We start from the raw sequence: 27,096 nt of genomic DNA on the forward strand, positions 1-27,096 counted from the left end.
ATGTTCATACGGATCAACAAGTTGCCTACATCTTCACCAAACCACTCGGATCGGACAAGTTGCAGCACTTCACCGAAAAGCTTGGTGTTCAGCATCTCGATGTGCCACACTTGAGGGGGAGAACGGGCAAAGACACCGGAATAGGCAAAGGCAAAGAGACTGCCGTTTGCGCCGGTGAGGGAAGAACCGACAAAGGGAGAGACAAGAAGAAGAAAGGAGCCGAGTCGACAAAGGAAGTTGACACATCCGAACAAGTCAGAACAAGCTGCAGCGGTGGCAGAGTCAAGAAGGAAAGAGCCGACCAAAAGAAGAACGCCAAGACCCAGACATGGTTGGATGTGGTGACAGGCCTGGAACCGGAAGACAAATTGGGAGCGACCGATGCGGACAAGAGTTGGAACGAATCGGAGACAACCAATTCGGTTCAACAGACGGATTCGGAAGAACCGGATCAATTCAAGCGCCAAAGTCATAGCAGCGAGGAACCTAAATTGGGCCTGTTGAGCAGACAAGCCAATCGAGTAGGTCGAGGTGCGCAAAATCAGAAGGGTCGCGGCAAACGAGACCGGACCGGACGAGGAGCATGAGCAAGGCGGAGTGACGCCAGAAGGAGCCGGGTGGAAAGACTGGCTACCATGGAGACTGACACTACGATCCGACCTCAAGTTCAGCTTGAGGGGGAGTGCTGAGTGGGAAGCTCAACCGGATCCAGATTGGATGAATAAGCCTGAGCCGGATTGACATCCGAAAACATAAGACGGAGCAAGTGAGCCGGTGAGCTGGGGAGCCGGTTCGCCAGATCAAGCAATAACCGGAAGCCTAGTAGCAGCCGAGACTACTAGGTAGTTAATGTCTCGTAGTTAGTGTTAGACGCTCGTGTGAGCATTGAAGTACACTGTACTTCTGTAAGTCCTCTTAGGACTTGTATAAATAGTGTTGTTGAGCACGTTGTATGTACAGAGAATTTTACATACTTGTTGATAATAGATTTGAGTTTTTCTCCTCTTCCTCTATCCCTCCTGCGTACCTTTTGTGTGTTAATCTCTCTCTCTCTCTCTTGCTATCCAGCTAAGCTGGTTGTATAACGCTTCCACACCTTCGTTTTTACAGGGTACACAAGAAAGTGACACAGGATGTTTACATGGAAAACCCTACAAGGGAAAAAACCACGGGTGCCCACAGACTCCGAACTATCACTATGAAGAGAAGGGGTACAATCAGAGACTCGGAGGCAACAACGTCGAGCTCTGTTTCTTCGATCAGTGGCGGTTACGACAAAGTATCGCTCTGTATCTCTCTCACCTTCTCTCTCTCTGTACAACCGTTATAACAATATGACAACAACACAATCATACACTAAAGTGATTGCCCTAAGTCCTATTTATAGTTATATGCACTGAGGAATATCTACAAATATACCCTCAATGGGCTTATTCAAGAAATATTAACAAATCTATCGTCTCTTCCGGTTCTCATCGGGTCCACCCATTCAGTTTCTGGATCTTTTCAGGTTCACACCGGGTCTCCTCCGGTTTCCTAATCTCTTCCAGTTCTCCCGGGATTCTATTTATTCATCACTGGAACCCATCCCGAGAGACCGATTTCCCAACAATTAGAAACTTTTAGAACTATGCTACTTGTATTTCTATGTTTTACATATAATATCACTTCTTCGTCTATGGAAAATGTTATCACGAGATTATAAATCACCATTTGAAAGAAAAACAAAACGGTGATATAAAGTCAACAAATTCATAGGTGCATAGACAAGGAAACAGTAGAAAATTATAATATTAAATAGTGAATTAAATCTAAATTCATACTCCGACCATAACTCAGTTGGTAGAGCGGAGGACTGTAGTGTATGTATAAACATCCTTAGGTTGTTGGTTCGAATCCGATAGGTCGGACTTAAATTTACGAATACAATGTCGTCAAAGATATTTGAACGTACATGCATAGGAACATTTCAGGCTCTTTACATACGAAAGTGGGTCAACAAACCAATAACAATGCATGTATACACACCCTTATGTCGAGGGTATGTGTTTCACAAGTCTTTGGCATAGCCTTATTTCATTATTGTAGGTATAAATAGAATACCACTTCGTATTCTAAGATTGTATATATGATGATTAGTTGGTCTATTATTAGAAACTTTTAGAACTATGCTACTTATATTTCTACGTTTTGGATATAATATCACTTCTTGGTCTACGGAAATGTTATCACGAGATTATAAATCACCATTTGAAAGAAAAACAAAACGGTGATATCAAGTCAACAAATTCATAGGTGCATAGACAAGGAAACATTAGAAACTTATCATGTTAAATAGTGAATTAAATCTAGATTCATAGTTCGACCTTAGCTCAAGTGGTAGAGCATAGGACTGTAGCGTACGTATATACCTCCTTAAGTTGTTGGTTTGAATCTGACAAGTCAGACTTAAATTTGCGAATACTTCACATTGCAACATGCATATAATTGAATTGGTATGTCGATGAACAATGTCGTCAAAGATACATTAATCAATTTGATTTGAACGTACATGCACAGGAACATTTCAGGCTTTTTACATACCGATTTGGGTCGACCAACAAATAACAATGCATGTATACACACCTTTATGTCGAGGGTTTGTGTTTCACAAGTCTTTGGTTTAGCCTTATTTCATTATTGTAGGTATAAATAGAACATCAGTTCGTATTCTAAGATTATATATATGATGATTAGTTGGTCTATTATTAGAAACTTTTAGAACTATGCTACTTGTATGTTTACGTTTTGCATATGATATCACTTCTTAGTCTACGGAAAATGTTATCACGAGATTATAATTCACCATTTGAAAATAAAACAAAACGGTGATATAAAGTCAACAAATTTATAGGTGCATAGAAAAGGAGACATTAAAAATTTATAATATTAAATAGTGAATTAAATCTAAATTCATAGTCCGACCTTAGCTCAGTAGGTAGAGCGGAGGACTGTAGTGTATGTATAGACATCCTTACGTCGTTGGTTCGAATCCGACAGGTTGGACTTAAATTTACGAATACTTCACATTGCAACATGCATATAATTGGATAGGTGTGTCGATGAACAATGTTGTCAAAGATACATTAATCGGATTGATTTGAACGTACATGCACATGAACATTTCAGGCTTTTTACATACCGATTTGGGTCGACCAACAAATAACAATGCATGTATACACACCTTTATGTCGAAGGTTTGTGTTTCACAAGTCTTTGCTTTAGACTTAGTTCATTATTGTAGGTATAAATAGAACATCAGTTCGTGTTCTAAGATTGTATATATGATGATTAGTTGGTCTATTATTAGAAACTTTTAGAATTATGCTACTTGTATTTCTACGTTTTGCATATGATATCACTTCTTGGTCTACTGAAAATGTTATCACGAGATTATAAATCAACATTTGAAAGAAAAACAAAACGGTGATATAAAGTCAACAAAATCATAGGTGCATAGACAAGGATACAATAGACAATTATAATATTACATAGTCAATTAAATCTAAATTCATAGTCCGACCTTATCTCAATTGGTAGAGCGGAGGATTGTAGTGTATGCATAGAAACCCTTAGGTTGTTGGTTCGAATCCGACAGGTCGGACTTAATATTGCGATTACAATGTCGTCAAAGATATTTACATGTACATGCACAGGAACAAATCAGGCTTTTTATATACCAATGTGGGTCGACGAACAAATAACAATGCATGTATACACACCCTTATGTCGAGGGTTTGTGTTTCACATATCTTTGGCTTAGCCTTATTTCATTATTGTAGGAATAAAGAGAACACCACTTCGTCTTCTAAGATTGTATATATGATGATTAGTCGGTCTATTATTGGAAACTTTTAGAACTATGCTACTTGTATTTCTACGTTTTGGATATAATATCACTTCTTGGTCTACGGAAAATGTTATCACGATATTATAAATCACCATTTGAAAGAAAAACAAAACGGTGATATAAAGTCAACAAAATCATAGGTGTATAGACAAGGATACAATAGAGAATTATAATATTACATAGTCAATTAAATCTAAATTCATAGTCCGACCTTAGCTCAGTTGATAGAGCGGAGGACTGTAGTGTATGCATAGACATCCTTAGGTCGTTGGTTCGAATCCGACAGGTCGGACTTAAAATTGTGATTACAATGTTGTCAAAGATATTTGCATGTACATGCACAGGAACAAATCAGGCTTTTTACATACCAATGTGGGTCGACGAACAAATAACAATGCATGTATACACACCCTTATGTCGAGGGTTTCTGTTTCATATATCTTTGGCTTAGCCTTATTTCATTATTGTAGGAATAAATAGAACACCACTTCGTCTTCTAAGATTTATATATGATGAGTAGTCGGTCTATTGTTAGAAACTTTTAGAACTATGCAACTTCTATTTCTACGTTTTGGATATAATATCACTTCTTGGTCTACGGAAAATGTTATCACGATATTATAAATCACCATTTGAAAGAATAACAAAACGGTGATATAAAGTCAACAAACTCAAAGGTGCATAGACAAGGAAACATTAGAAACTTATATTATTAAATAGTCAATTAAATCTTTTTTAAGATTGCTTAAAGTGTGCGGCACTTCATCGAGGGTTGTTTGGGGTGGACTCAAGTTTAGATCTTATTTGTATGTCTAAACATAAGTAGTGATATAGTTTTAGAAGAATAGAAAAGTGAGGGCGTGGGTGGGGGTTAGGGGAGTGTAGCTTGTTGAAATTATCAAAAGTATTTAAACCTAATCAAAGTTTTTAGAATATATTAAAGATCATTGGGATAACTTAAGTTATTAGACAACAATAACGTACTATTAAAACACCAATATAGAGTATTATTAAAACGGGACCACACTCTTAGATGAACGGGAGTTGTTTAAACACACGCTTAAGCAAACACTTAAAAGAAAGATTATTATAAAAAATAAGAATAAAAATAAAAATAGAAAAGAGAGATTGAGATTAAAAAATGATTATGGTTAAGAAGGGATTATGATTAAGGGGGAAGGGGTTGCTAAACAAAGTACTTAAACGAATGTTTAAACAAATATTTAGATAAGAAAACACTTGGGCAAACACTTAACGCAAGGTTAGGATTAAAAGAGAAGGGAGGGATTATGGTTAAAGAAAAGGGGTCATGGTTGAGAAGAGAATGATTATGATTAAGAGAGGAGAATACTTAAACAAATGTTTAAACAAAAAGTTAAACCTAAAAATGATTGAACAAGTACTTAAAAAAAAGGGGTTAAACAAGTACGTAATAAAAATGTTTATTAAACAAGTACTTAATAGAAAATGAATAAATAAATGCTTAAAAACTTAAGACAAAATTTTTTTTGATAAAAAAGTGATTAAACAAGTACTTAATAAAAATTTATTAAATAAGTACTTAAGAACTTAAGACAAAAAATTAGATAAGAGCAACACATAGAAGGAAATAAAGCTTTACTATCATAAGGCAACGATCGGCAAATGCATTTCGCCTCGATGGAGGCTCTTCAGTGCCCGATGTACAAATGATGAAAACTAAGCCTACTAGGTTGCTCTTTTTATAGGGAGAGGGAGGAGAGTCCTTTGTATGTGGGACATACAAAAGTGTGTACAAAGGGAAGGTACAAGAGTGTACACCAGACTTTAGGTGGGGGTTAAGAGGGGTGAGAGTACATAAAACATTAGGTGGGGGGAAAGGATGCGTGTACTAGGTGGTTTCTTAGTTTTTTACCATTTAGCCAACACGTGAGAGGGGGTGTAAGGGAACTGTATTGTGGTTGTCCTAGAAGGGGTTTAAGTTTGTTTCTCACGAGCGCTCCGATTTGGAGTTTTTTGATACATGGGGAGTATCGAAGCTTAAAAACAATGGGTGGAGGTTTTTTGTTGTTGGGTTGGTTAGAGAGTAGTTGGTTTCGTATGGAGTAGGGGACGGTCGAAAAACACTTGAGTAGGAACTTCGATGGGTAGCCCCTAGCTCTTAGGCGGTCGTAGAACTTTTTGTGTAGTTCCATGTAGCCATTTTCCGAGCTCTCCCGGATAGCATACCGTTTTAGTTCGCCCGTGATGAAGCCCTTTTTGTGTGCTATGGGGTGCGAGGATTTCCACGGGAGGTACATGTAGGCATTGAGAGGTTTTTGGTGGCATGTGGTGTCGAGGATGCCGAATTCTTTAAAGTATGGGCCTTTGAAGAAGACGACGTCCAGGATGGTGATCTCTTTAGGGGAGGTTGTTGATTCAATACGGATGTGTTGTTGTAGAGGCACGCCGTATTGGTGTAAGAAGGTGTGAAGTGTATCAGGGGAACCTTCCCAAACTCCTATGGCATCATCGATGTAGCGTTTGTAGTAGAGTAGTTGCGGTGTTTGGAAAGCTAGGTTGTCGTCCTCTAGCTGCGAAAGAAACAAGCAAGCGTAAACAACCGCAAAATTACTACCCATCGCAGTGCCTTTAATTTGTAACCAAAAAGCATTATTAAAGGAGAGAAAATTGTTTCTAAGTATTAGTTCGGCAACACTCATAATGATTTTGGTTTTGTGTGGTGGGAAATGATGTGAAATAGATTTTTTAAAAACCAATAGACCTTCCGGGGTAGGTATACTGGGATATAGTGACACTACGTCAAAAGAAAACAACATGCAAGTTTTGGGGAAGGTGTGGTGTGCTAGGTCCTTAACAAGTGTTAAGGAGTCTTTGAGGTGTTGTTTTTTAGACAATAAGACAGGATGTAATAGATGGTGTAGCCATTTAGAGGCTCTTTCGAAAACATAATTGTTGTAGGCGCAAATAGGGCGTCCTACAACAATGGGCTTGTGGATTTTGGGGATGATGTAGAAACGACATATCCTGAAACCATGTTTGGGTTTCTGAAGGAGGAATCTAATTTCCTCATTGGAGAGGTGGGGGGAAGCTTTCAGACATAGGTGTTCAAGTCGACTGCGGAGAGTTTCTAGGGGGACGTCTTTGACGGGGGTGTAAGTGTTTCTGTCGTTGAGCTGTCTAAGGCATTCGTTAAGGTACCAATCCTTAGAGAGAATGCACGTGCCTAGATTTTTATCCGCGGGTTTAATAACTATGTCTTGATTTTTTTTGAGATTATGTAGTGCAGTTCTAAAGTTCCTATGAGGGCGAGGTTGGATGGTGGGTGGGGAGGGGAGGGCAGAGGTGATAGATGTGATGGTTTGTGTGATTTCTGGCACGGCTGGGGGATTCCAACTGGGGTTCGGTATTCTAAATGGAGAGATAATGTTAGTAGAGTTTCTAAAGAAATATTTGAGGCAGTAAGTTCTATCCAAGGATACAACGACATCTATCAATTGTTGTTTTCTAATAGGTTGGGGTGGGGGAATAAAGTCTAGACCTAAGCTTAGAAGTTTGAGTTGGGGTGGAGGAAGGTGGAAAGAGGAAAGGTTGTGCAATGAGTGATTAGTGATCCTATTCTCGAGCTGGGAGGGTGTTTGCCTTCCCAGTAAAATGTGGAGGTAGGTTAACGGTTGAAGAAGCGGGAGCCAATGTAATTTTCTAAGTCTACCCCTACGTATTTTCTTGGTAGAGGATTTAGTTTCGGTCCCGTGGTGCGTGTGTTGGGTGCGCCTTGCGGGACTGGGGGCCGGGGATGAGGAGTAGGTCGTTTGACTGTGGGCCGGGGGTAAGGCGTGGGTCGTGAAATTGGGGGTCGAGGGACTGGGGGTTGTGAAATTGGGGGTCGAGGGACTGGGGGTTGAAGGACTGGGGGTCGAGGAACTGAGGGTCGAGGATAGGACCGTGTGGTGGGTTTGAAGGTCTCGAAGTGAGACATTGATTGTTTCATAGGTGGGGGTAGGGAGGTAGGTGGTGGTACATTCATCGGGACAAATATAGGGTACGTGGGGGGTATGGGATGTGTGGGTGGTACGGGATAAGCATAGCTTTGTCCATAACTTGGGATAAAGGACTGGGTCCTTAAGAAGGAGGTGGGGGCAGTGGGGGATGAATTTGATGCTTTGTGTGTCCTTGTGCCCCCATTTTTTGTCGGGGGCATAGCCGTGTTTTTTGGATGTGTGTTGGGGTTTTCCTTGATCTTTTTTAGCCCATCATCTATTAGAGTATTTATTGTTTTTTCTTTGCCCATCGTCATGGATTTCGAGACGATGGCGTCCTGGGCTGATTTATTAGCCACTTTAGTTTTAGCTTCTAAGGAAATCTGTATGCTAAATTCTAAGGTGGCTTGCTCTAGGTGGCTATTAAATTTAGCAAAAGTTTCATTTTTCCAATGTTGGAGTTTTTCCTCCCATTGGTGTGATGTGACAAGGTTGTGCAATGGGATATCCAAGAGCATTGATACAATGTCTTGGAGTCTTTGCTCAACCGTGGTGGGGAACTTGTTGATAGTTTCAGTAAAACTAATAGCTAGGTTTTTTGGGCCTCTATTAACGCTAAGGTGCAATTTTTTCTATATTCTGCAGTGAGATCGTTTAGTTTTTTATTGAGGATATTTTGTGCGTTTTCATTATTTATCGTTACCCTAGGAGGGTTAATGCGCAAGGAGTTAGGGATGAAGTTCTCCTTGAGATCGGTTTCATATTTATTGAGTACATCTTGGGCTCTATGGCGTTTAGACAAGAGTTCTTTATATTCTAATACGGAGCCTTGGCAAATGGTGTCAAAGTGGATGGGAATAGGTAAGTTTTCTAAAGAGTTTTGTGCCTCGAGGGGCGGGTTTGAGTTTTCTATGCTAGTTTTTCCCTTTTCTTGTGTGTTTGGGGTTGTTATTTTCCTTTTACCTTTGTCTTGTGGACGTGGGTTTGTGTGGGTGTGGTGGTCGCTAGAGGACACATGGGCGTGTTCAAAAGGAGATTTTGTTATTGTAGGCATGCAAAGGGGATCTCCACCACCCCATTCTAGGGGAGGTGAGCTAAAGGTATTAAACAACTTCTGAAAGAAGATGACCTTCTTTGCGGGCGAGAGTTTGGTGATGAATTCTTTATAACCTTCCATTTTAAGGTCTTCTAAGTTTTCTATGAGTGAACTAAATGGAGATTTGGGGGAGGGGGAGGGAATGCTTTGCGTGCTACTAGGGCTAGTTGGGGCTAAATCTAGTTGTAGCATCCTAGATGGCGGGGGGATTTTTTTAGGTGGGGATTTGGGGTTGTTAAGACACACATTATATAGATGTTGGATTTCATGTGGGACTTCGTTATTTGTAAATTGACAAGAAAGAGGGTGGGGTGAGTGAGCTTCCCTGTTTACAACGGTCGTTTGAGTGTTGGCGACGACGTGCTTGAGATTGGTCGTCATTGGTGGAGAATCCGGCACAAAGTCGATGGTGGTTGTGGGTAGATCCGTCGGTATGTCGGCGATGATGTTTTCTTTTGACGTAGTGTCACTATATCCCAGTATACCTACCCCGGAAGGTCTATTGGTTTTTAAAAAATCTATTTCACATCATTTCCCACCACACAAAACCAAAATCATTATGAGTGTTGCCGAACTAATACTTAGAAACAATTTTCTCTCCTTTAATAATGCTTTTTGGTTACAAATTAAAGGCACTGCGATGGGTAGTAATTTTGCGGTTGTTTACGCTTGCTTGTTTCTTTCGCAGCTAGAGGACGACAACCTAGCTTTCCAAACACCGCAACTACTCACTACAAACGCTACATCGATGATGCCATAGGAGTTTGGGAAGGTTCCCCCGATACACTTCACACCTTCTTACACCAATACGGCGTGCCTCTACAACAACACATCCGTATTGAATCAACAACCTCCCCTAAAGAGATTACCATCCTGGACTATGAAACTTTTAGAACTATGCAACTTCTATTTCTACGTTTTGGATATAATATCACTTCTTGGTCTACGGAAAATGTTATCACGATATTATAAATCACCATTTGAAAGAATAACAAAACGGTGATATAAAGTCAACAAACTCAAAGGTGCATAGACAAGGAAACATTAGAAACTTATATTATTAAATAGTCAATTAAATCTAATTTCATAGTCAGACCTTAGCTCAGTTGGTAGAGCGGAGGACTGTAGTGTATGTATAGACATCCTTAGGGCGTTGGTTCGAATCCGACAGGTCGGACTTAAATTTGCGAATACTTCACATTGCAACATGCATATAATTGGATTGGTGGGTCGATGAACAATGTCGTCAAAGATAACTTAATCAGTTTGATTTCAACATACATGCACTGAAACATTTCAGGCTCTTTACATACCTATGTGGGTCGACCAACAAATAACAATGCATGTATACACACCGTTATGTCGAGGGTTTGTGTTTCACAAGTCTTTGGTTTAGCCTTATTTCATTGTTGTAGGTATAAATACAACATCACTTCGTATTCTAATATTGTATATATGATGATTAGTTGGTCTATTATTAGAAACTTTTAGAAGTATGCCACTTTTATTTCTACGTTTTTCATATGTTATCACTTCTTGGTCTACGCAAAATGTTATCACGATATTATAAATCACCATTTGAAAGAAAAACAAAACGGTGATATAAAGTCAACAAATTCATAGGTGCATAGACAAGGATACAATAGAAAATTATAATATTATATAGTCAATTAAATTTAAATTCATAGTCCGATCGTCAAAGATATTTGAACGTACATGCACAGGAACATTTCAGGCTCTTTACATACCAATGTGGGTCGACAAACAAATTACAATGCATGTATACAGACCCTTATGTCGAGGGTTTGTGTTTCACAAGTCTTTGGCTTAGCCTCATTTCATTATTGTAGGTATAAATAGAACACCACTTCGTATTCTAAGATTGTATATATGATGATTAGTTGGTCTATTATTAGAAACTATTAGAACTATGCTACTTCTATATCTACGTTTTGCATGTAATATCACTTCTTGGTCTACGTAAAATGTTATCACGAGATTATAAATCACCATTAGAAAGCAAAACAAAACTGTGATATAAAGTCAACAAATTCATAGATGCATAGACAAGGATGTTGGGATTTCGGTCCCTCCGGATGGGATGTCCGGAGATGAATGACGGCAAGCCCGGTTGCGGTTACGGAACCGGATGATGAAGAGTACCCGGCATGAAGCCGGATGAAGAGTACCCGGATACGGATCCGGATGATGAAGACCCCGGCTACGGAGCCGGATGCTGAAGACCCCGGCTACGGAGCCGGATGACGAATGTACCCGGAGAGAGATCCGGATGCGGGGACATATTTGTGAATATGTTTGCCAAGAGCCCTTGAGGCTATATTTGTAAATAGCCCGAAAGTCATATGTGTATAAATATGACTTAGGGCAAACAGTTTGTTGTTGTTGCTCATTTTTCTGTTTTCCACGAAGAGGGAGCGAAGTGAGAGCAGCCGAGAGAGAGAGAGAGAGAGAGAGACGAAGAGGTCGTTGCCTCTGTGTATTACCGCCGCCTGTGGCGAAGACAGTGAGCTCAAGGTTGTTGCCTTGCAGCTTCACCAGTGTACATCCCTGTTCATAGTGATCGTTGGAGTTAGAGGACTCCCGTGGTTTTTTCCCATTTAGGGTTTTCCACGTAAAATATCCAGTGTACCTTTCTCTCTATTGTCCTCGTGCACTTTGTATTTCCCGTTTTCTGTGAGTTGATCCTATTCCTCGGTTGTGGCCGAGCGCTGTCTGCAACAAAGTGGTATCAGAGCGACGGTAACACAGAAAATGGAAGGCGGCGGTAGTGGGCCTCCGGGCATGATGGTGTTGAACTCACAGAACTACGCCGACTGGAAGATAAAGATGGAAGACCTTCTCATCGTCCGAGACCTGTACGAACCGATCGACAATGCCGAGATACCCAAGGGGGTAATAGAGTCGGAGTGGAAGCTCCTGAACCGGAAAGCCGTAGCGACGATCCGGCAATATGTCGATGTAAGTGTTCTGCAACATGTCGCGAACGATACGAACGCCTATGAGATGTGGCGGAAGCTGTCGGGCCTCTACGAGAGGAAGAATGCGTTGAACCGGACCTCCCTGATGAGGAAGATAGTGAACCTCAAGTACCGGGACGGCGAGAGTATGGTGGAACACGTAAGCACGTTCATGGGATTCGTGAACCAGCTTGCGGCGATCAAGTTCCCGTTGGAGGATGCAATGCAAGCCATCATCCTGATGTGTACATTGCCGGAAAGCTGGGAGAACTTGGTGGTGACTCTCAGCACCTCCTGCACCGAAGAAAACTTGTCCCTACAAACGGTAAAGACAAGTATTTTGAACGAAGAAGCGCGTCGGAGAGATAAAGAACCGGCCTCCGATCCGAAGATGCTGCTTACCGAATCGGATCGGGGAAGACAACGGAACCGGAGTCCGCAAAGATGGGAGAAGTCGGGGACCCGGTCGCAGTCAAGAGGAAGGCCCACATGCTTCCACTGTGGGAAGCCGGGGCACTTCCGGAAGAATTGTCGGCATTACCGAAAAGACAACGGAGCCGACGACACCGATTCGAAGAAGTCACCGGAGCGAAACGGCGCATACCGGGGAGCCACGGACCGGAGAGGTCCGGATCGGCGAGGGCAGGACCGGAAAGGAACGACGGCACTCGCGGCAAGTGAAGAAGAGATAATGCTCATTACCGAAGAGAGGGAGCTGAACCTTGCCGGTGAAGAGATGACCTGGGTGGTCGATTCCGGAGCGTCGTTCCACCTGACACCGGAGAAGAAATACTTCTCATCCTACACAGCCGGTGAGCACGGCTGTGTCCGGATGGGAAATGAAGGTACATGCCGGATTGCCGGCATAGGAGACGTGTGGCTGATGACATCAACCGGATGCAAGATGCTGCTGAAGGATGTACGACACGTTCCGGAGGTCCGATTGAACCTGATTTCGGCCAAGAGGCTAGACGATGAAGGCTACACAGGTAGCATCCGGAACGGTGTCATGAAGTTCAGCAAAGGGAGCCTGATAGTGGCTCGGGCCCGGAAGGTCAACACACTGTACCTGATGAATTCCCGGCTATGTCCGGAGGAGCTGAACGTGGCAGCCAATACTGCCGGTGAGCTATGGCACAAGAGACTGTGCCACATGAGCGAGAAGGGGATGAAGAGGCTTGCCGAAGACAACCTGATACCGGTAAAGCATTTACACTTGGGGAAGTGTACCGACTGTCTGGCCGGTAAGCAAAACCGGACCTCCTTCCACTCAAGGCCACCGACGAGACGTAGCGCACCATTGGAGTTGGTGCACACTGACGTGTGTCAGGTAGAAACGAAGTCACATGGCGGAGCCCAATACTTTGTAACATTCATAGATGACCATAGCCGGAAGCTGTGGACGGCACTGTTGAAGACAAAGGACCAAGTATTGTCCGTCTTCAAAGAACTCCACGCGAGAGTGGAAAGGGAATCCGGCAAGGAGCTGAAAGCGATACGAGCGGATAACGGAGGGGAATACCGGGGGCAGTTCGAGGAGTACTGTCGCTCGAAGGGAATCCGGCTCGAGTTTACTGTGCCGAAGACGCCGGAACTGAATGGGCTGGCCGAGAGGATGAACCGGACCATAATGGAGAGGGTCCGGAGTATGCTGGCGCATGCGAAATTACCCAAGGGGTTTTGGGCTGAGGCAATGTCGACGGCGACATACATGATAAACAGATCACCCTTAGTACCTTTGGACGGAGACACGCCGCAGAGAGTGTGGACCGGTAGGGAAGTATCCTACCGGCATCTGAAGGTGTTCGGGTGTCTCGCATACGTGCATGTGGCAAAGGACCGGAGAGGAAAGTTAGATCCAAAGACCCGGCCATGCATATTCCTCGGTTACGGCGACGACGAGTTCGGCTACCGAGTATGGGACCCGGTCGACAAAAAGATATTCCGGAGTCGTGATATCATCTTCATGGAGGACAAGACACTCGCCGACTGGGAGTCGGAGAAGAAGATGAAGAGCTCCAAGTCGACCGGTGAGGATCAACTCTACGAGGAGCAGTCCCGACCGGCAAGGGACCGGTTAGCACTCGAGGATCCGGCCGAAGACGGTGAAGAAACAGAACCGGCCGAGGAAGATGAAACTGATACCGAAACCGGCCCCGATCCCGAAATGGATTCGGATGAAGAGGAAACGGAGGAGCCGGTTACCGAAGCTCCGGAACGGAGATATCCTCTAAGAGAGAGAAGGGCCCCCCGGAGATTTCCGGAACCAGAGCACGTGCTGCTAACCGACGAGGGGGAGCCGGAGAGTTTTGAAGAAGCAAAGCTTGACACCCATAGCCGCAGGTGGTTAAGTGCCATGCAGGAGGAGAGGAATTCCCTGCATGAGAACCACACATATGAACTTGTGGAGTTGCCGAAAGGAAAGCGGGCGCTTCGAAACAAGTGGGTGTTCAAGCTGAAACCGGGAGATGCCGGAAACCCCCCGAGATACAAAGCCAGGATCGTGGTGAAGGGGTTCCAGCAGAAGAAAGGCGTCGACTTCGACGAGATATTTGCCCCGGTAGTGAAGATGACCTCCATCCGGACGGTGCTGAGCATAGCGGCAAGCATGGACCTCGAGGTAGAACAGATGGACGTGAAGACGACATTCCTTCACGGGGACCTCGAAGAAGAGATCTACATGCAGCAACCAGAAGGATTCGAGAAGAAAGGGAAGGAGCACCTGGTATGCCGGTTGAAGAAGAGCCTTTACGGACTGAAGCAGGCTCCCCTGCAATGGTACCGGAAGTTCGACTCTTTCATGACCGACGAAGGGTACCACAAAACGCAGTCCGATCACTGCATGTTTGTGAAGAAGTTCGAAGGAGGAGATTTTCTAATACTCCTCCTGTACGTGGACGACATGTTGATCGTCGGACGGGACCAGGTCAAGATACGGATGCTGAAGAAAGCGCTTCACCGAACCTTCTCAATGAAGGACCTGGGTCCGACGAGGCAAATACTAGGGATGCACATCATCCGGGACCGGAAGAAGAAGCAGTTGTGGCTGTCACAGGAGAAGTACGTGACAAAGGTGCTTCACCGGTTCAACATGTCGGAAGCAAGACCGGTCGGGTCAACCCTCCCGGCAAACTGCAAGCTGTCCAGCAAGCAAAGCCCCAAGACAAGGGCTGAGAAGGAGGACATGATGAAAGTACCATATGCCTCTGCCGTCGGAAGCTTGATGTACGCAATGGTGTGTACCCGACCAGACATTGGATACGCAATCGGAGTGGTGAGCCGGTATATGAGTAATCCCAGCAAGGAGCACTGGAACGCGGTCAAATGGATACTCCGATACTTAAAGGGCACTTCGAACATGTGCCTCCGATTCGGCTCCGGTAAGCCCGAACTCGATGGATTTACCGATTCGGACATGTCGGCTGATGCGGATACCAGCCGGTCTACATCAGGGTATGTAATGACATATGCAGGGGGAGCTGTTTCGTGGCAGTCGAGGTTGCAGAAGACGGTTGCGTTGTCAACCACGGAGGCGGAGTACATGGCGGCTGTTGAAGCCGGCAAGGAAATAATTTGGATGAAGGACTTCATTAAAGAGCTCGGTATCCGGCAGGAGGAGTACCGCTCTACTGCGATAGTCAGAGTGCCATCCACCTTGCGAAGAACGCGGCCTACCATTCCCGGACGAAACACATCCAGCGTAGATACCACTGGATCTGGGAAAGGATAGAAGATAAAGAGCTCGTACTGACGAAGGTCCACACGGACGAGAACGGGTCGGATATGCTGACCAAGGTGCTCACACCCGACAAGCTGGAAGCATGCCGGAAGAGGATCGGATTGGAGAGACATCCCATGCCGAAGTGAAGGGGGAGTTTGTTGGGATTTCGGTCCCTCCGGATGGGATGTCCGGAGATGAATGACGGCAAGCCCGGTTGCGGTTACGGAACCGGATGATGAAGAGTACCCGGCATGAACCCGGATGAAGAGTACCCGGATACGGATCCGGATGATGAAGACCCCGGATACGGAGCCGGATGCTGAAGACCCCGGCTACGGAGCCGGATGACGAATGTACCCGGAGAGAGATCCGGATGCGGGGACATATTTGTGAATATGTTTGCCAAGAGCCCTTGAGGCTATATTTGTAAATAGCCCGAAAGTCATATGTGTATAAATATGACTTAGGGCAAACAGTTTGTTGTTGTTGCTCATTTTTCTGTTTTCCACGAAGAGGGAGCGAAGTGAGAGCAGCCGAGAGAGAGAGAGAGAGAGAGAGACGAAGAGGTCGTTGCCTCTGTGTATTACCGCCGCCTGTGGCGAAGACAGTGAGCTCAAGGTTGTTGCCTTGCAGCTTCACCAGTGTACATCCCTGTTCATAGTGATCGTTGGAGTTAGAGGACTCCCGTGGTTTTTTCCCATTTAGGGTTTTCCACGTAAAATATCCAGTGTACCTTTCTCTCTATTGTCCTCGTGCACTTTGTATTTCCCGTTTTCTGTGAGTTGATCCTATTCCTCGGTTGTGGCCGAGCGCTGTCTGCAACAAAGGATACAATAGACAATTATAATATAACATAGTCAATTAAATCTAAATTCATAGTCCGACCTTAGCTCAGCTTAGCAAAACGAAACGGTGATATAAAGTCAACAAACTCATGGGTGCATAGACAAGAAAACATTAGAAACTTATGTTATTAAATAGTCAATTATATCTAATTTCATAGTCAGACCTTTGCTCAGTTGGTAGAGCGGAGGACTGTAGTGTATGTATAGACATCCTTAGGGCGTTGGTTCGAATCCGACAGGTCGGACTTAAATTTGCGAATACTTCACATTGCAACATGCATATAATTGGATTGGTGGGCCGATGAACAATGTAGTTAAATATACATAAATTAATTTGATTTCAACATACATGCACTGAAACATTTCAGGCTCTTTACATACCTATGTGGGTCGACCAACAAATAACAATGCATGTATACACACCGTTATGTCGAGGTTTTGTGTTTCACAAATCTTTGGTTTAGCCTTATTTCATTATTGTAGGTATAAATAGAACATCAGTTCGTATTCTAAGATTGTATATATGATGCTTAGTCGGTCTATTATTAGAAACTTTTAGAACTATGCTACTTGTATTTCTACGTTTTGCATATGATATCACTTCTTGGTCTACTGAAAATGTTATCACGAGATTATAAATCAACATTTGAAAGAAAAACAAAACGGTGATATAAAGTCAACAAAATCATAGGTGCATAGACAAGGATACCATAGACAATTATAATATTACATAGTCAATTAAATCTAAATTCATAGTCCGACCTTAGCTCAGTTGGTAGAGCGGAGAATTGTAGTGTATGCATAGACATCCTTAGGTCGTTGGTTCGAATCCGACAGGTCGGACTTAAAATTGCGATTACAATGTCGTCAAAGATATTTGCATGTACATGCAGAGGAACAAATCAGGCTCTCTACATACCAATGTGGGTCGACGAACAAATAACAATTCATGTATACACACCCTTATGTCGAGGGTTTCTATTTCACATATCTTTGGCTTAGCCTTATTTCATTATTGTAGGAATAAAGAGAACACCACTTCGTCTTCTAAGATTGTATATATGATGATTAGTCGGTCTATTATTAGAAACTTTTAGAACTATGAAACTTCTATTTCTATGTTTTGGATATAATATCACTTCTTGGTCTACGGAAAATGTTATCACAATATTATAAATCACCATTTGAAAGAAAAACAAAACGGTGATATAAAGTCAACAAAATCATAGGTGCCTAGACAAGGATACAATAGACAATTATAATATTACATAGTCAAGTAAATCTAAATTCATAGTCCGACCTTAGCTCAGTTGGTAGAGCGGAGGACTGTAGTGTATGCATAGACATCCTTAGGTCGTTGGTTCGAATCCGACAGGTCGGACTTAAATTTGCGAATACTTCACATTGCAACATGCATATAATTGGATTGGTGGGTCGATGAACAATATAATTAAATATACATACATTAATTTGATTTCAACATACATGCACTGAAACATTTCAGGCTCTTTACATACCTATGTGGGTCAACCAACAAATAACAATGCATGTATACACACCGTTATGTCGAGGGTTTGTGTTTCACAAATCTTTGGTTTAGCCTTATTTCATTATTGTAGGTATAAATAGAACATCAGTTCGTATTCTAAGATTGTATATATGATGATTAGTTGGTCTATTATTACAAACTTTTAGAACTATGCTACTTGTATTTCTACGTTTTGCATATTATATCACTTCTTGGTCTACTGAAAATGTTATCACGAGATTATAAATCAACATTTGAAAGAAAAACAAAACGGTGATATAAAGTCAACAAAATCATAGGTGCACAGACAAGGATACAATAGACAATTATAATATTACACAGTCAATTAAATCTAAATTCATAGTCCGACCTTAGCTCAGTTGGTAGAGCGGAGGACTGTATTGTATGCATAGAAATCCTTAGGACGTTGGTTCGAATCCGACAGGTCGGACTTAAAATTGCGATTACAATGTTCTCAAAGATATTTGCATGTACATGCACAGGAACAAATCAGGTGTTTTACATACCAATGTGGGTTGACGAACAAATAACAATGCATGTATACACACCCTTATGTCGAGGGTTTGTGTTTCATATATCTTTGGCTTAGCCTTATTTCATTATTGTAGGAATAAATAGAACACCACTTCGTCTTCTAAGATTGTATATATGATGATTAGTCGGTCTATTATTAGAAACTTTTAGAACTATGCTACTTGTATTTCTATGTTTTGTATATAATATCACTTCTTGGTCTATGGAAAATGTTATCACGATATTATAAATCACAATTTGAAAGAAAAACAAAACGGTGATATAAAGTCAACAAAATCATAGGTGCATAGACAAGGATACAATAGAGAATTATAATATTACATAGTCAATTAAATCCAAATTCATAGTCCGACCTTAGCTCAGTTGGTAGAGCGGAGGACTGTAGTGTATGCATAGAAATCCTTAGGTCGTTGGTTCGAATCCGACAGGTCGGACTTAAAATTGCGATTACAATGTTCTCAAAGATATTTGCATGTACATGCACAGGAACAAATCAGGCGTTTTACATACCAATGTGGGTCGACGAACAAATAACAATGCATGTATACACACCCTTATGTCGAGGGTTTCTGTTTCATATATCTTTGGCTTAGCCTTATTTCATTATTGTAGGAATAAATAGAACACCACTTCGTCTTCTAAGATTGTATATATGATGATTAGTCGGTCTATTATTAGAAACTTTTAGAACTATGCTACTTGTATTTCTATGTTTTGTATATAATATCACTTCTTGGTCTATGGAAAATGTTATCACGATATTATAAATCACAATTTGAAAGAAAAACAAAACGGTGATATAAAGTCAACAAAATCATAGGTGCATAGACAAGGATACAATAGAGAATTATAATATTACATAGTCAATTAAATCCAAATTCATAGTCCGACCTTAGCTCAGTTGGTAGAGCGGAGGACTGTAGTGTATGCATAGAAATCCTTAGGTCGTTGGTTCGAATCCGACAGGTCGGACTTAAAATTGCGATTACAATGTTCTCAAAGATATTTGCATATACATACACAGGAACAAATCAGGCGTTTTACATACCAATGTGGGTCGACGAACAAATAACAATGCATGTATACACACCCTTATGTCGAGGGTTTCTGTTTCATATATCTTTGGCTTAGCCTTATTTCATTATTGTAGGAATAAATAGAACACCACTTCGTCTTCTAAGATTGTATATATGATGATTAGTCGGTCTATTATTAGAAACTTTTAGAACTATGCTACTTGTATTTCTATGTTTTGTATATAATATCACTTCTTGGTCTACGGAAAATGTTATCACGATATTATAAATCACAATTTGAAAGAAAAACAAAACGGTGATATAAAGTCAACAAAATCATAGGTGCATAGACAAGGATACAATAGAGAATTATAATATTACATAGTCAATTAAATCCAAATTCATAGTCCGACCTTAGCTCAGTCGGTAGAGCGGAGGACTGTAGTGTATGCATAGAAATCCTTAGGTCGTTGGTTCGAATCCGACAGGTCGGACTTAAAATTGCGATTACAATGTTCTCAAAGATATTTGCATGTACATGCACAGGAACAAATCAGGCGTTTTACATACCAATGTGGGTCGACGAACAAATAACAATGCATGTATACACACCCTTATGTCGAGGGTTTCTGTTTCATATATCTTTGGCTTAGCCTTATTTCATTATTGTAGGAATAAATAGAACACCACTTCGTCTTCTAAGATTGTATATATGATGATTAGTCGGTCTATTATTAGAAACTTTTAGAACTATGCTACTTGTATTTCTATGTTTTGTATATAATATCACTTCTTGGTCTACGGAAAATGTTATCACGATATTATAAATCACAATTTGAAAGAAAAACAAAACGGTGATATAAAGTCAACAAAATCATAGGTGCATAGACAAGGATACAATAGAGAATTATAATATTACATAGTCAATTAAATCCAAATTCATAGTCCGACCTTAGCTCAGTTGGTAGAGCGGAGGACTGTAGTGTATGCATAGAAATCCTTAGGTCGTTGGTTCGAATCCGACAGGTCGGACTTAAAATTGCGATTACAATGTTCTCAAAGATATTTGCATGTACATGCACAGGAACAAATCAGGCGTTTTACATACCAATGTGGGTCGACGAACAAATAACAATGCATGTATACACACCCTTATGTCGAGGGTTTCTGTTTCATATATCTTTGGCTTAGCCTTATTTCATTATTGTAGGAATAAATAGAACACCACTTCGTCTTCTAAGATTGTATATATGATGATTAGTCGGTCTATTATTAGAAACTTTTAGAACTATGCTACTTGTATTTCTATGTTTTGTATATAATATCACTTCTTGGTCTACGGAAAATGTTATCACGATATTATAAATCACAATTTGAAAGAAAAACCAAACGGTGATATAAAGTCAACAAAATCATAGGTGCACAGACAAGGATACAATAGAGAATTATTATATTACATAGTCAATTAAATCCAAATTCATAGTCCGACCTTAGCTCAGTAGGTAGAGCGGAGGACTGTAGTGTATGCATAGAAATCCTTAGGTCGTTGGTTCGAATCCGACAGGTCGGACTTAAAATTGCGATTACAATGTTCTCAAAGATATTTGCATGTACATGCACAGGAACAAATCAGGCGTTTTACATACCAATGTGGGTCGACGAACAAATAACAATGCATGTATACACACCCTTATGTCGAGGGTTTCTGTTTCATATATCTTTGGCTTAGCCTTATTTCATTATTGTAGGAATAAATAGAACACCACTTCGTCTTCTAAGATTTATATATGATGATTAGTCGGTCTATTATTAGAAACTTTTAGAACTATTCAACTTCTATTTCTACGTTTTGGATATAATATCACTTCTTGGTCTACGGAAAATGTTATCACGATATTATAAATCACAATTTGAAAGAAAAACAAAACGGTGATATAAAGTCAACAAAATCATAGGTGCATAGACAAGGATACAATAGAGAATTATAATATTACATAGTCAATTAAATCCAAATTCATAGTCCGACCTTAGCTCAGTTGGTAGAGCGGAGGACTGTAGTGTATGCATAGAAATCCTTAGGTCGTTGGTTCGAATCCGACAGGTCGGACTTAAAATTGCGATTACAATGTTCTCAAAGATATTTGCATGTACATGCACAGGAACAAATCAGGCGTTTTACATACCAATGTGGGTCGACGAACAAATAACAATGCATGTATACACACCCTTATGTCGAGGGTTTCTGTTTCATATATCTTTGGCTTAGCCTTATTTCATTATTGTAGGAATAAATAGAACACCACTTCGTCTTCTAAGATTGTATATATGATGATTAGTCGGTCTATTATTAGAAACTTTTAGAACTATGCTACTTGTATTTCTATGTTTTGTATATAATATCACTTCTTGGTCTACGGAAAATGTTATCACGATATTATAAATCACAATTTGAAAGAAAAACCAAACGGTGATATAAAGTCAACAAAATCATAGGTGCACAGACAAGGATACAATAGAGAATTATTATATTACATAGTCAATTAAATCCAAATTCATAGTCCGACCTTAGCTCAGTTGGTAGAGCGGAGGACTGTAGTGTATGCATAGAAATCCTTAGGTCGTTGGTTCGAATCCGACAGGTCGGACTTAAAATTGCGATTACAATGTTCTCAAAGATATTTGCATGTACATGCACAGGAACAAATCAGGCGTTTTACATACCAATGTGGGTCGACGAACAAATAACAATGCATGTATACACACCCTTATGTCGAGGGTTTCTGTTTCATATATCTTTGGCTTAGCCTTATTTCATTATTGTAGGAATAAATAGAACACCACTTCGTCTTCTAAGATTTATATATGATGATTAGTCGGTCTATTATTAGAAACTTTTAGAACTATTCAACTTCTATTTCTACGTTTTAGATATAATATCACTTCTTGGTCTACGGAAATGTTATCACGATATTATAAATCACCATTTGAAAGAATAACAAAACGGTGATATAAAGTCAACAAACTCAAAGGTGCATAGACAAGGAAATATTAGAAACTTATATTATTAAATAGTCAATTAAATCTAATTTCATAGGCAGACCTTAGCTCAGTTGGTAGAGCGGAGGACCGTAGTGTATGTATAGACATCCTTAGGGCGTTGGTTCGAATCCGACAAGTCGGACTTAAATTTGCGAATACTTCACATTGCAACATGCATATAATTGGATTGGTGGGTCGATGAACAATATAGTTAAATATACATAAATTAATTTGATTTCACCATACATGCACTGAAACATTTCAGGCTCTTTACATACCTATGTGGGTCGACCAACAAATAACAATGCATGTATACACACCGTTATGTCGAGGGTTTGTGTTTCACAAATCTTTGGTTTAGCCTTATTTCATTATTGTAGGTATAAATAGAACATCAGTTCGTATTCTAAGATTGTATATATGATGATTAGTTGGTCTATTATTACAAACTTTTAGAACTATGCTACTTGTATTTCTACGTTTTGCATATGATATCACTTCTTGGTCTACTGAAAATGTTATCACGAGATTATAAATCAATATTTGAAAGAAAAACAAAACGGTGATATAAAGTCAACAAAATCATAGGTGCATAGACAAGGATACAATAGACAATTATAATATTACATAGTCAATTAAATCTAAATTCATAGTCCGACCTTATCTCAATTGGTAGAGCGGAGGACTGTAGTGTATGCATAGACATCCTTAGGTCGTTGGTTCGAATTCGACAGGTCGGACTTAAAATTGCGATTACAATGTCGTCAAAGATATTTGCATGTACATGCAGAGGAACAAATCAGGCTCTTTACATACCAATGTGGGTCGACGAACAAATAACAATGCATGTATACACACCCTTATGTCGAGGGTTTCTGTTTCACATATCTTTGGCTTAGCCTTATTTCATTATTGAAGGAATAAAGAGAACACCACTTCGTCTTCTAAGATTGTATATATGATGATTAGTCGGTCTATTATTAGAAACTTTTAGAACTATGCTACTTGTATTTCTACGTTTTGGATATAATATCACTTCTTGGTCTACGGAAAATGTTATCACGATATTATAAATCACCATTTGAACGAAAAACAAAACGGTGATATTGTGAAATGCTCAAGATGTGAAATGCTCTCAAGAATAGCCCCCTTTTCATTATGTCTCAAGTTACATTTTATAGACTCTCTCTTAGCGTGGAGGGTGTTCTCCCGCTCCAATTAGCTCTACTAATTATGGGGCTTGGTGGGGGCCTAGGTTGGGTGTGGTGCATGAGGCTTGGTAGGGGCCTAATTTGGGTGTGGTGCATGTGTGGTGCATGGGGCCTAGTAGGGGCCTAATCTAGGTGTGGTCCATGTGACCACCACAATTCCCCCTTGTAAAAAAAAAGTTACTGTGCAGTCGAAGCGCGACGAGGCGTGGAAGACGGTTCCAGACGGGGGGATGACAGGGGCGTGGGCATAGGCATGAGTGTGGGCGGGGGCGGTGGTAGTTGATGGAAGGGCTTCATGCGAGACTGGTGTGCAAAGGTAGAGCGGTTGTTGGAGGCGCGGCGGAGCAGGTATGTAGTGTTGCGTATCTGCTTTTGAACTTCGAAGGGACCGATCCATCGTTGCATGAGCGATTCGCTGAGACCGCGACGACGGATGGGGAAGTAGACGAGGACTTTGTCACCGACGTGGTATTGATGGTCGACACGGCCTATATCGTGTTGTCGTTTTTGGCGTAGTTGTGCCTGGTGCAGGTTGCTCGTGATGGCTTTGCGGAGGAGGGGCTGGAGTTGTTGTAGGTGGGACCACCAAGACACTGCGTCAGCGTGGAGTCGTGTGGTTGGTTGCGGGACTGCCACTTCTGGGGGTAAGCGCGGGTCCCTTCCGTAAAGGGCCCGAAATGGGCTAATGCGGGTAGAGGCTTGCACAGTTGTGTTGTAGGCATGCGTAACGAAGGGCAAGATTCAGTCCCAGGTTGAGTGCAGCGGATCGATGTAGGCTGAGATTTGTTGTTTTAAGGTTCGATTGAGGCGCTCCATCAACCCATTCGTTTGCGGATGGTAGGGTGACGTGAATAACTGTTGGATTCCTACTTGTGTTGAAACGAGGCGTAGGAGCTCACCGTTGAACTGGGGTCCTCGATCGGACAAGATTTGGAGTGGGCAACCGTGGGGGAAGATGATTTTCTCCAATAGTTTGGAGGCGATGGTCATAGCCTTTGCATTTGGGATAGCGGCCGTCTCAGCCCAACGCGTCAAGTACTCGGTGATGATGAGGATGAATTTGTTCCCTCCTTGTGACTCGGGAAAGGGGCCCATAATGTCCCATCCGACGATTTCAAATGGAGCTTGAACTTGTATCGGATGTAAGAGGCCTTGAGCCACTTGAGGTGATTTGATGGCCTGACATAAGTTGCATGCTTTGATGTAGGAGGCGACCTCGTGGCGTAGCCCAGGCCAATAGAATTTGCGACAAATTTTGTCGAGCACCTTATGAAAACCCAAGTGGCCGGACAACGGGTGATCGTGGAAGAAACGAAGGTAAGACTGGCGTAGTTGCTCAGGCACGTAGACTCGGGGTTCTTTGCCTACTTGACAAAAAAGTAGGACATTATCCTGGATCATGAATTGCTTGGTGAGGGATGATGTCGGTTCAGCTTGTAGGCGGTGGCAGATATCTTGGATTTGTTTGTCGTGTTGTTGCATGTTGGCCATTTGGGACGAGGATATGGGGAAATTCATTGTGTTGGAGGTGATCTGGTTCGCCTGAAAGAATATGCGGGATAATCCATCGGCGACGATGTTTTGTGGACCATGGCGATAGCGCAGAGTGAATGTGTAATCCTGTAGCGCCAAAACCCAACAAAGTAAGCGGCCGGGTGGATGAGCCTTCTTTATGAGGGAGAGCAATGGCTGATGGTCGGTTTCGACTGATGTATTTGATCCGTGAAGGTATGGGTGGAAACGATGGAATGCCCAGACGATGGCGAGGAACTCTTTTTCAGTTGTCGAGTAATTTTGTTCGGCTTTGGTAAGTGACCGACTGATGTAGGCAATCGGGCGGAGTTGGTCGTTGTCGTCGGATTGGAGCAGGACCGCACCAAGGCCGACATTGGAGGCATCCGTCTGCAGATGGAAAGGCTTCGTGAAATCAGGGTGGGCCAGGAGGTCAGAGGCTTGGAGTGTTCTCTTGAGCTGCAGGAAGCTGGATTCGCAGGCTTCGGTCCACAGGAAGGGTGCGTCTTTTTGTAGGAGCGCGCGTAGTGGGGCTGACAGGTCGGCTAGCCGTGGGATGAAACGAAGAGAGAACGTGAGGAGGCCGAGGAAGCGTTGAAGCTGCTTGACTGTGGTGGGGCGTGGGAATTTTTGGACTGCTTCTGTCTTCTCCGGGTCCATTTGTATTCCGTCGAAGGAGATGACGTACCCAAGGAAGCGGAGGCACGTACTACCCCATCGGCACTTCTTCCATTGCAGCTGCAATCGATAGCGTTGAACACAAGTTAGGACCTCCCGAAGGACTTGAAGGTGTTCTGCCCAAGTGCTTGTATGTACCAGAATATCGTCTAGATAGACGATGACGACACGGCGGGTGATGAGATCATCGAAGATGGCATTAGCCATTCGCTGGAATGTGCTTCCCGCATCAGATAGGCCAAAGGGCATCCGTGTGAACTGAAAAATGCCTTTTCTAGTGCGGAATGCAGTTTTGTGTGCATCGTGAGGATTCATCGAGATCTGCCAATATCCCGAGGCTAGATCTAGGGAGGTGAAGTACTTTGATTTGCCAAGCTGGTCGAGGAGGTCATCGATACGAGGGAGAGGGTATCGGTCATGGGTGGTGACATGGTTCAGTTGTCGGAAGTCGACACAAAAGCGGTAAGAACCATCTCCTTTCTTTACCATGTGTGGCTCCGAGATCCACTCGCTCTTGGAAGGTGTGATAATCCCTTGTTGGAGCATAGTTTTGACGGCATTGTCGATGCGCTCGTGGTCGAGAGGCGAGCGACGTCGGGGAGCTGCGTTGATGGGGCGGGCGTTGCCTGTAGGAATCGTGTGGTGAATCGGAAAACGGACCGAGGGAGGTTTTACAGGTGGTGTAGACAACGACGGAAAGGTGGCGAGGAGCCGTCTGATGTCGTTGATACGCTCCGCCAGTGATATCAGGTGCTGTGTGTTGCTGATGTGGGTGGTATCCCGCGGAGTAGTGAAGAGCGCGATCGCAATGTGATTTGGGAGGATGAGCTGTTGTGCGGAGAAATCGAGACAGGCTCGACTATGGAGGAACCAATCACATCCCAAGGTGATTGGGAACAACTGGCGCGGGAGGACGTAGAAACGATGGTGGATCTGGGCGAAACTAATGGTGAGCATGCACCTGATTTGCTTATGTGAGTGGTACACCCGTTGTTGGTCGCCGAAGAGGATTTTAATGGGCGGTGCGTGGCTCGTAGGAAGTTGTAATTGGGTCGTCATCTCCACCAAG

General features: G+C 42.3%; 13 non-coding genes across 13 annotated transcripts; all 13 read left to right on the forward strand.

Moving 5' to 3' along the window:
* Positions 1–2,959: 2,959 nt before the first annotated feature.
* On the forward strand, positions 2,960–3,045 carry TRNAY-GUA (transfer RNA tyrosine (anticodon GUA)). Its single transcript is given in 2 exon segments — positions 2,960–2,996; positions 3,010–3,045. It is a non-coding gene; the product is annotated as a tRNA-Tyr (tRNA).
* Positions 3,046–4,095: 1,050 nt separating this feature from the next.
* TRNAY-GUA (transfer RNA tyrosine (anticodon GUA)) lies at positions 4,096–4,181 on the forward strand. The gene is given in 2 exon segments: positions 4,096–4,132; positions 4,146–4,181. It is a non-coding gene; the product is annotated as a tRNA-Tyr (tRNA).
* A 5,854-nt stretch (positions 4,182–10,035) lies between these two features.
* Positions 10,036–10,121, forward strand: TRNAY-GUA (transfer RNA tyrosine (anticodon GUA)). The gene is given in 2 exon segments: positions 10,036–10,072; positions 10,086–10,121. It is a non-coding gene; the product is annotated as a tRNA-Tyr (tRNA).
* Positions 10,122–17,245: 7,124 nt separating this feature from the next.
* On the forward strand, positions 17,246–17,331 carry TRNAY-GUA (transfer RNA tyrosine (anticodon GUA)). The gene is given in 2 exon segments: positions 17,246–17,282; positions 17,296–17,331. It is a non-coding gene; the product is annotated as a tRNA-Tyr (tRNA).
* A 452-nt stretch (positions 17,332–17,783) lies between these two features.
* On the forward strand, positions 17,784–17,869 carry TRNAY-GUA (transfer RNA tyrosine (anticodon GUA)). Its single transcript is given in 2 exon segments — positions 17,784–17,820; positions 17,834–17,869. It is a non-coding gene; the product is annotated as a tRNA-Tyr (tRNA).
* Positions 17,870–18,381: 512 nt separating this feature from the next.
* On the forward strand, positions 18,382–18,467 carry TRNAY-GUA (transfer RNA tyrosine (anticodon GUA)). Its single transcript is given in 2 exon segments — positions 18,382–18,418; positions 18,432–18,467. It is a non-coding gene; the product is annotated as a tRNA-Tyr (tRNA).
* Positions 18,468–18,919: 452 nt separating this feature from the next.
* On the forward strand, positions 18,920–19,005 carry TRNAY-GUA (transfer RNA tyrosine (anticodon GUA)). Its single transcript is given in 2 exon segments — positions 18,920–18,956; positions 18,970–19,005. It is a non-coding gene; the product is annotated as a tRNA-Tyr (tRNA).
* Positions 19,006–19,457: 452 nt separating this feature from the next.
* TRNAY-GUA (transfer RNA tyrosine (anticodon GUA)) lies at positions 19,458–19,543 on the forward strand. The gene is given in 2 exon segments: positions 19,458–19,494; positions 19,508–19,543. It is a non-coding gene; the product is annotated as a tRNA-Tyr (tRNA).
* A 452-nt stretch (positions 19,544–19,995) lies between these two features.
* TRNAY-GUA (transfer RNA tyrosine (anticodon GUA)) lies at positions 19,996–20,081 on the forward strand. The gene is given in 2 exon segments: positions 19,996–20,032; positions 20,046–20,081. It is a non-coding gene; the product is annotated as a tRNA-Tyr (tRNA).
* A 452-nt stretch (positions 20,082–20,533) lies between these two features.
* On the forward strand, positions 20,534–20,619 carry TRNAY-GUA (transfer RNA tyrosine (anticodon GUA)). Its single transcript is given in 2 exon segments — positions 20,534–20,570; positions 20,584–20,619. It is a non-coding gene; the product is annotated as a tRNA-Tyr (tRNA).
* Positions 20,620–21,071: 452 nt separating this feature from the next.
* On the forward strand, positions 21,072–21,157 carry TRNAY-GUA (transfer RNA tyrosine (anticodon GUA)). The gene is given in 2 exon segments: positions 21,072–21,108; positions 21,122–21,157. It is a non-coding gene; the product is annotated as a tRNA-Tyr (tRNA).
* A 451-nt stretch (positions 21,158–21,608) lies between these two features.
* On the forward strand, positions 21,609–21,694 carry TRNAY-GUA (transfer RNA tyrosine (anticodon GUA)). The gene is given in 2 exon segments: positions 21,609–21,645; positions 21,659–21,694. It is a non-coding gene; the product is annotated as a tRNA-Tyr (tRNA).
* A 452-nt stretch (positions 21,695–22,146) lies between these two features.
* Positions 22,147–22,232, forward strand: TRNAY-GUA (transfer RNA tyrosine (anticodon GUA)). Its single transcript is given in 2 exon segments — positions 22,147–22,183; positions 22,197–22,232. It is a non-coding gene; the product is annotated as a tRNA-Tyr (tRNA).
* Positions 22,233–27,096: the final 4,864 nt, after the last annotated feature.

Source organism: Azolla caroliniana, unplaced genomic scaffold (assembly GCF_043228905.1).
Source record: "Azolla caroliniana isolate FFs.n. ecotype wild unplaced genomic scaffold, voAzoCaro1.0.p SCAF_17, whole genome shotgun sequence".
NCBI classification, from domain to species: Eukaryota; Viridiplantae; Streptophyta; class Polypodiopsida; order Salviniales; family Salviniaceae; genus Azolla; species Azolla caroliniana.